Here is an 8361-nt window from a genome sequence, read left to right on the forward strand (position 1 = left end):
TAACTCCTCCCCGTCCTGCCCCCAGCCTGGGGACCCCACGCTCTCCTCATCCCCTCCCCATGATCCACATCCATTCCACGTTACTTGGGTGTGGGGGGGCAGGGGCTCTGTCCTCCTCCCGCTGCACCAGAGACTTCTGCTGTACAGATCCCAGGCAGGAGGACTCAGGAGACGCAGCTGCATGGAAGGGCTGCGGCCCGGCTGGGGGCGGTACAGCTGCACAGGAGGAGCTGCTGGTGTGGGAGCGCCCAGTCCCACGTTCTGCCCCTTTCGCCACTGGGCTTCCCGGGAGCTCAGGAACCACAGTGGGGAAAGGAGTAGAACCGCCAGCAGATCCTCCGGCGCGGCTGCTGTACCACCCCCAGCCCCGCCCCCTGCCCTTCCACAGAGCTGCGCCTCCTCCCTCAGTACAGCAGCCCCACCGGAGGGTGGGGCTGGGGGCGGTACGGCCGCACTGGAGGAGCTGCCCATCTTATACTGCGTTGCCCAGCAGGGAAAGGAGCAGAACGCTGGCAGGTCCTCCGGCGGCTCTACCGCCCCCGCCCCCGCAGCAGTGCCGGGTTTACAATGGCTCCAGTGGCTCCATGGAGGCGGTCCCATGCTCAGAAGAGGCCCCGGTCTGCTCCGCTTGCACTGCGGCCCGAAACCCCTCTGGCTCACCCACCCACCACTTGCTCCTCTCGGCCTGCCCACCAGCTGGCCGAGGGCTTCTCTCCGCCCCCTGGTCCCACCCCCTGCTCCTCTCCGCCCCCTGGTCCCACCCCCTGCTCCTCTCAGCCCCCTGGCCAGACCGCAGTGCTCCTCCGGCTCCGGTCAGTGTCTGCTTCCCACCACCCGTGGGGCCCTACCTATCTCCCCAGCTCTCAGCCGCCTGGGACTGGTGCAGAAGCCTGGCCAGCCTCAGCCAGGTGGCAGGGGTGGGGCAGAAAGCCAATATGGAGGGCTTGGCTGGGCCCCTCCAGGCATGTGCGTCTTGAGGGAGCCTGGCTGGGGCAGGCCCTGGCCTGGCTGATCACGCCACTCCCTTGGGGCCGGAGCGATTCCCCGCCCTGGGACCAGCCCTGGCTGTGCTGCCTGCTCAACCTGGCAGACCGTCACCTCCCAGCAGGCCGGTGAGTGCAGCCGGGAGGCAGGGATTGGGGGAGTGGGTCTGGGGGGGGTGCTGGGCTGTGAAGGGGCAGGGAAGATCTGTGTGTTGGGGCACTAGGGAGTGGGGGTTCAGTGTGGGGGGTGCTGGGCAGTTGTGGTGGGGCTGTGGGCAGGGGTGGTGTTGTGCAGGGCGCTGTGCATTTGTGGGTGGGTCTGGGGGGGCGCTGGGCATAGTGGGTCCGGGGTGGCTCTGGCCACAAGGAGTTGGGGGGTGTTGGGTGGGGCGGCTGTGTGGTGTGGCATAGGCCCGCCCCTGAGGAGAAGGGGCATGATGGCAGCACAGGGCCGGGCAGGCCACTATGCGTCTGGCAATTGCCAGTTTGTAAATAGTGCCCTCGCATTGGGAGGAGCAGGACCACCCGTGCCATGCCATGCCCCCTTGCCTCTGGCTGTCCCCTCACTCCGGGGACTGATCTCCCCGCACCATGCTCCATTGCCTCCATGGGGACCCACAAATATGTTTGGCGCCGGGCCCACAAAAGGTTAATCCTGCCCTGCCCCCCAGCCCTGTCCTCCGGCGGCTGTACCGCCCCCAGCCCCACCCCCCGAGCCCTGTCCTCCGGCGGGGCTGCTGTACAGACAGAGGAGACACAGCTTGGTGGAACGGCTGGGGGCAGGTTCTTCCTCTGTCTTTCAAGTAAGCCGTACCAGCTATAAATATCTCACTGGTACAGCGTACCGTACCGTACCACTGTACTTGCACCACTGGTTAAGCAGGAGCTTGATCAATTTATGAATGGGATTATAGGATTGGATTGCCTGCAAAAGCAGGGGCCTGGACTCGATGGCCCAGAGGTCCTTTCCAGTATTATGTGCCTACATTTCCCTCTTTTATTTTCTATTTCTTCTAAAAATCCAGCAGAGATTCTCCTTATATATAAATCTTGAATGCCTCCCAGTGTATGACCTTATTCATATCCCAAATGGTTTGGAAACTACTTATCCTCAAATAGGGTCAAATCCATTAACTTTTGAGTGACAGATAGCAATTGTTTCTAGCCCTGATGGTTCATGAGATATCAGACTTAAATTCAAAATTATTCTGATTATGATCTTGTTTTACATTCACTTCGGTTCTGACCTGATTTTAGTAGCCACTATCTCAAAATCTGTGATAGCTAGGACTATTGTTGTACATCATCTGCAACCTTGTATGCATAAAGTTGGAATTAATCTTTAAATCTAAGGCTATGTGAGAACACTGGCTTCTAAAATCCTGAAAGAATGGAGGTTTGGGTGGCAAGTGAGAAAGAAAATGATATTTTTGTGGTTGTTAAATGATAATTAAGAAAACTTCTCACTGGTTTCAGAAAAGGTAAAGAAAAGTTACTGATTGTCTCTTAGCCAGTCCCTTCTTGTGGACAGCACAGGACTAGGGAGACACAAGCAAGGAAATGAGACTGGCAGAACAACAGCGCAATGAGGTAAAGGCCCACTCCATGGAAAAGTTTGGGAGAGTGAGCAGACAAAGCCCCTCCAGCAGTGAACTTCGGAGAGTAGCTCCTTATGTGGTCCCTATTTCAATACAGTGAAATCCGCAACCTTAAATTAGTGTATTTTTAAACAACTTTAGCCATAGTCCCCTGAGTTCTAAAAAGCTGCTAATGCCAAGCTTTTATATCAATATTTTAGTTGCATTTTTGCTGTTGCCCTACATGTTGCAAATATGCCAACTTTTAGGCTTATTCCCAGAAGGTTGTGAGGCCTTAGAACCCCTCATTTATCCTTCCCAACAGATGATTCTACAAGGAACTGCCATTTGGGAAAACATAATTCCAACTATACATATAAAATGATGGGGTCTAAATTAGCTGTTCCCACTCAAGAAAGAGATCTTGGAGTCATTGTGGATAGTTCTCTGAAAACATCCACTCATCTGCAGCAGCAGTCAAAAAAGATAACAGAATGTTGGGAATCATTAAGAAAGGGATAGATAATAAGACAGAAAATATCATATTGCCTCTGTATAAATCCATGGTATGCCCACGTCTTGAATACTGCATGCAGATGTGATCGACCCATCTCAAAAAAGATATATTGGAATTGGAAAAGGTTCAGAAAACGGCAACAAAAATTATTAATTGTATGGAACGGCTTCCATTTGAGGAGAGATTAACATTGGCACTTTTCAGCTTGGAAAAGAGACGACTAAGGAGGACTATGATCGAGGTCTATAAAATCATGACTGGTATGGAGAAAGTAAATAAGGAAGTGTTATTTACTCCTTGTCATAACACAAGAACTAGGAGTCATCAAATGAAATTAATAGGCAGCAGGTTTAAAACAAACAAAATGAAGTATTTTTACACAAAATGCACAGTCAACCTGTGGATGCTGTGCGTTTTGTGTAAACGCCAGAGGATGTTGTGAAGGCCAAGACTATAACAGGGTTAAAAAAAGAACTAGATAAATTCATGGACAATAGCTCCATCAATGGCTGTTAGCCAGGATGGGCAGGAATGGTGTCCCTAGCCTCTGTTTGCCAGAAGCTGGGAATGGGTAAGAGAGGATGGATCACTTGATGATTACCTGGCATTGGCCACTGTCGGAAGACAGGATGCTGTGCTAGATGGACTTTTGGTCTGACCCTGTATGGCCATTCTTATGTTCTTTGATTCCTGGGGTAATCAGTCTTCAGCTTCAGAGAATTCCTCTCTCTTTGCACAGAAATCACAGGCAGTTTATGGCACATACGCACACCAACCAGTAAGTCCCTGAATCACATGTCTTATAAACTTGGATGACACAATTTGCAGTTGTGAGTTAGCTCTACTGTCTATTTTAATCAGCTCCGGTGTCTATGGTGATTCTCAAATTGGCACTGTTATGACAGCTGGGCCTACAAATTTACCCAAATTGTGAGCCCAACTGTAAAAAACATGTAAATCATAGAATATAGAATCATAGAATATCAGGGTTGGAAGGGACCCCTGAAGGTCGTCTAGTCCAACCCCCTGCTCGAAGCAAAAGTAAAAGTTCATAAGAGGTTACAATAATCTATAATAACCAATGTTGATGGGAAAAGGTACAAAAAGGGAGACAGAATAACTGAATTATTCTAAACAAAAGGGCCAAGATGATATGATTGAAGGACCGTGTGTAAATTATGCTTGTTAAAAACAGTAAGTGTGGAGCCAGAAATTAATGAGCCAAAAATGGGATGTTGGACATTAGACCTAACTGGTGGACAAAATAATGAGGGGCTGGGTTATTCCAACCATCACCCCCTTTTTAGGTCCCTAAAAGAGAAAGAGTTTGTGGGGAAAGGATGAAAAAATGAAAAGTATGACAAGAGGCTACTAGTGCAAGCTTCACCATCATGGCTGCCACTCCCACCACTTCCTGGTACTCCAGACCTTCATCTTCGTGATCCTGAGAGGTGTCCTGGCCAGAACGGATCAGAGAGAGAGAGAGAGGGATCCAGGTGACATCGCCACCCTTATCAGCCCCAGGAGAATCCAAACCACCACCTGGGATGACAGTTATTACCATCGTTAATACCATCTAAGAGATTGTCAAACCAGAGGGATTTTTCTTCTAAGACTGGACTTTAACAACAACAGCAGCAATGACATCTCCAGCCTGTCTCAACGAGCTTCTTCTCTTTTCCCCAAAAAGGATTTATTACCATCTTTGATACCATCTAACAGACTGTCAAAAAAGGGGTTTTATTTCCTTCTAAAACTCTCTCCAGCTAAAGGGAAAGGGAACAACGGATGCTGTTAAAATGAGAGTCTTATTCAATATTTTACATTTCAAATGTTTTCACTATTTTCGTTCTTTTCTAAAAAGTTAAAAGGATTTTTAATGTGTGTTTGCCATGGTGCTAACAAGTTGAGGTCTCTGTAGACCAAGACCTGGACCTTTTTTAACACTGTTTAATGTTGGACAGTGACTGGGTTACGTTGATATCGTTAGCCCATTTATTTTATCTAAATTAATACGACAGCACCCACATGTACTTCTATAATGACCTGAGTAATGAGCTAAATGATTGATAGGGCTCCTCATTATGGTGTCAGGGAGTTCCATGGTGTATATTTTATAATATTTCAAAATGGCTTAAAAAGCATGAGAAACCTGCTTCAGAGCTGCCCAGTTCCTACATACAGTCATTACTCTGCTCCACCAGGCCCACTCCCCTCCATCCTAGCCACATTCCACTCCCAGTATACCCCGACACCCCCTCCTTTCCTTTACACTGGTGGGGTTGGGGGTGCAGCTGGTGTAGGAGATTACAAAGCCACCTGTACCCAATTTATACAAGTGGAGCGTTCCTCTGGGAAGGGGGAATTCTCCACTGGCCATCTCCAGCTCCTTTAGCGGCTTTAGCTAGCCAGAAAATCTGACTCTCTATTTGTGCTGGGTTATACAGCCCCATTGTATATTTTCTCTATATATTCAGGAGTTGTCTGGGGAAAAAACAAAATATCAATACAATCAATTTTCAATACAAGCCTTATTTGAAATTGGGTTATGTATGATGAGGTTCTGTTCTATACCACCCTCATGATCATAGTATCTGAGCACCTTAAAATGATGGCCTTCCAGTTCATGACCAACATTAAACAGATCCCCTTTATCTGAAACCCTATTTTATAGAATAAATGCCATGTCAAGTAAATGTGGTTCAACTGAATGGAGACGGTTTTTGTCGTCTCTCATCTTCTTTTGCCAGGGATGCTCAATAAGGGCCCTATCAGAACTTTGTATTCTTCTTACCCCTAGACTTCAATGGTAACTTTGACTGAGTAAGAATGGATGAGTAGAGCCCTTGGGTAGAATATTCAATTAATTTCTTCTGTTATAAGATCTAGAAAACAGGACATCAGCTACACAGGATGACAGACTGACTTGTGAACTGAACAATTCCTGCAAAGCTGGAAGCAAGTGCAGACAGGGCAGACTCGGAGCATCATGTGTATCATGTATGCATTCCTCCTGTTCTCCATTTGCCACAAGCGGGGTCAGCAGCATCCTCTCCTTCCTGTTCAGCGTGGTCAGTCATCCTGGTACCTGGCAATCCAAAAAGGTCCACATTTCTTCAAGCACCCTTATCATGTATTTGCTGTGAGTGCACAGATAGATGTGCTAATAGCTCAGGAGTTGTCTGACATGGGCTGGCATGTGGGTAATGTTTAGAAAAATCTAAAACATCTAAAAGCACTTTCCAAATCATGGGCCAAATCTTGACCTTGGTTCTTCCATGGTTGGAAGTTTGACTGGAGCTGTGCAGCCACAGAGACCCTCAACATATTGTGAAAGGATTATTCACTTCACAAGCACCTGTGTAAGCATCTGCCTGACTTTTCCCCATGCTGGGTAGGTTCTTCCCCGTCTCATTGAGGGCAAATGGAGCTTGAACGTTTCAAACCAGATAATTAGATTGCTAAACTTAATTATTTAATGTCTGAACGTGTAATGTAAATCAATATGTAAGTGCTATTATTTATCTATTATAAAAAACCTCTCCAGATCTAAAAGATTGATATAAAATATGTCATGGACATTTCTTGGGTAAATTACTTCATTATTTATTTTTAAATATGCAAGTATCCAATAATGTATTGTATTTTTAGATATTGGTAGTATTCAATATTATATTTAAATAAGAAAGTTTATTCACATTGTTTGTTGAAAGTTCTACAATGCCTCTGAGCTACCGTTTTCCTGAGTCACAAATAAATATATTTCCCAGCTGTTTCTTCCTTCCACAACTCCTCATCCTTTCTCAAATGTAAACTTTATTAATAATAATAGAATAACTAGTCAAGTGTCTTGAAATGTAGCCACAGTGCGTAAGTGGCACTTGGGAGAGACACCAAGTTCCTATTCCATGTTCCAAGGAAAACTAGAGCCACTGCACAGAACTCACAACCAGGGGCAGACATGCCAAACCCACGAAAAAGATGTAGAAATTGGGCTTTTGGGGGGGCTTAATTGGCTTCTGAGTTGCTTGTTGGCTAGTTTTTGGCTTGTAGCTTGTTACTTGTTTGGCTTGTTGTAACTTGTTGCTTCTTCTTGTTCTTCTTTTCTCTCTTTCTTTTTTTTATCTGCTCCCAGCAAGCAGGGGCAAGGGGCAAGCAGCGGCAAGGAGGGGAGAGAGTCAGGGGTGCACAGCAGGCCCACCACAATCCCGGACTGCACGCGGGTGGGATCTAGTCACATACAGTGTTGAGGTTCTTAGGCACTGGCTTGTTTTGGCCTTGTTTTGAAATGGAATTAGCTTGATTTTTGGCTTATTGTGAAAGGCGGGGTGCTTATTTACCGCGTGAAAGTTGGGAACTGTGCTCAGTAGGTGGGGGAGCTATTATGCATTTAAGTTACTTGCAGGCCCTTCAAATCCAGAAAGCTCAAGTTGACAAAGTTGTAATGCATGAGTTTTTCTGAATACTAAGAAGCTATCACAAAAATGCAAGAGGTCTGAGCCTCAGAGATTTTCTTTTTATGATTGAGCTGGGTCACTGCGGGGTACTGTGTTTTAATAAAGCTGCTGTGGCCTCCTGTTGCTCCACTCAGCTCCACTTCACCATCTACAGAGGCTCCATCACCACCCCACAACATCTAGCTCAAGTTCCTGCCTCTGCCTCCATACCGGTTGATTGTTTAGGAGCTGAGAGCCAATCAGGTTCTGACCAGGCCCACCCCAGCCCCAGCCCCACCCTCAGCAGTGGCAGGGGCAGGGCACAAGCCCGACAGTGGGGAGGAAGTAACCAGAGCTGGCATGACAGAAGGGCAGCCAGACCAAATTTGAGTGGCATTGCAACCTAGCTCTTGGGCTCCTGCTCCGCGTTCTAGAGTCCACTCAGAGATTTCAGGAGTATGTGAGACAGGGTTCATATGGGTGAGTCTCACAGCTCAGGTGTGATACTTGAGGTGTCTGCCAAATCCTGAGTTGTTCCAGAGCCCTGGCATAATTTAGATGGTTCTGGGGGGCTGTCTATATGACAGCAGTCTCTTGGGGGCTGCACGGTGCAGTGCAGCACTGGCCAGAATCTTAACTGCAGTTATGCCCTCAACATGGCCCTTTCACCCTCACAGTCCCACCCTGGTGCACCCCCTATGCCAGAGCTTGCCAAGGGGTTCTCAGAAGGCTGCTTTACAGATGTCTTCCACAGTGTCTGCACCAGGGGGATCCTCTCCCGGACAAACAAGACACCTTTACCGACTCCAGCATTTATACATGGCATAAAGGGCCCGGAGCCAGCGTGA

Source organism: Caretta caretta, chromosome 3, assembly GCF_965140235.1.
Source record: "Caretta caretta isolate rCarCar2 chromosome 3, rCarCar1.hap1, whole genome shotgun sequence".
In the NCBI taxonomy this organism is placed as follows: domain Eukaryota; kingdom Metazoa; phylum Chordata; order Testudines; family Cheloniidae; genus Caretta; species Caretta caretta.